The sequence below is a fragment of the Epinephelus moara genome, chromosome 9, assembly GCF_006386435.1.
Source record: "Epinephelus moara isolate mb chromosome 9, YSFRI_EMoa_1.0, whole genome shotgun sequence".
NCBI lineage: Eukaryota > Metazoa > Chordata > Actinopteri > Perciformes > Serranidae > Epinephelus > Epinephelus moara.
Window position 1 is genome coordinate 8,268,355 of NC_065514.1, and position 1,232 is coordinate 8,269,586.

The window sequence follows — 1,232 nt, forward strand, 5'->3', positions numbered from 1 at the left end:
TTCCCACAACGTCACTGGCCTTGCGGATCAGTTTGTTGAGTCTGTTGGCGTCCGCCACCCTCAGCCTGCTGCCCCAGCACACAATAGCATAGAGGATAGCACTGGCCACCACAGACTCATAGAAAATCCTGAGCATAGTCTGGCAGATGTTGAAGGACCTCAGTCGCCTCAGAAAATAGAGACGGCTCTGGCCCTTCCTGTAGAGATACCCAAAAAAACACTATTCAATGCAACTATCTGCAATCAGCACATAAATGTATCTCTATATCGACTGTCCTGTCACATCTGATGTCAGATCAAGGGGGATTGGCACTGTGTGGCATGTTTGGCACACGTAATGGAAACCCAACCTGATTTGATTAAACAGCTGCAAACTAATGAGTTCACATCCCTCTCAGCCAACCACAAACAGCCACAGCATCAGATAGGGAGTATATATTCAGCATCTGTCATCTTAGAAAAGTCAAAAGAAAAGAAACAGAGGGAGACTGCGAGAGAGAAAGAGAGAGAGCACCCATAAGAGAAACGCAACATTGATTTACAATTGTGGTGACCTCCTCCCAGGCTACCTTTGCATCATCAGCCCGTGGAGGTCTGCTCGCAGTTCCGCATATTCAGACACTGCGAGCTTGGACCTCCCGGACCAAAACATCAGTTTCCTCCTGGGAGGAGTTTGGCCGTCTGACGCTGCTGCTCTCTTCTAACATGGCAAATTGAGTAAACTCTCATTACACCTTCGCGTGGCGCATTTAAGGGCGAGGAGAGGGGCTCATTTGATTGGTGTGATGTGTGTAAAACCCACTCCACGCCTTCTCTCCTCCCTCTTTCCGACTTGCGCAGGTAGGAGGGACGGAAATGGGAAAGAGGAGTAGCTGCGCCAGCGCGCACGGTGTGCCAAACTTGCAAAATCCGCCTGGCCACACCCAGTTGGTGAAGCACAGGTGCGCTGCGCCCCCGCTTCGCCCGGTCTGCGAAACTAGAGGCCTTAGTCTGTGTGGCCCACAAAATATATATCCCTGACAGTCACAGTTGATAGGAATCAAAGGTTCCCATGAAATTCCATAGGAAATGAATGTAGGTCATTTTTGACCCACCTCTGGAAGCTTGGGGTAGTAATACAAAAACTAGAATTTCGTAAAATGTATAAAAGGCAAGTTAAAAATTTAAATGGCATGATATCAATAACATGTTTTTTGAGAACTAGTTGGAATATGAAATGATAACAACTTTCC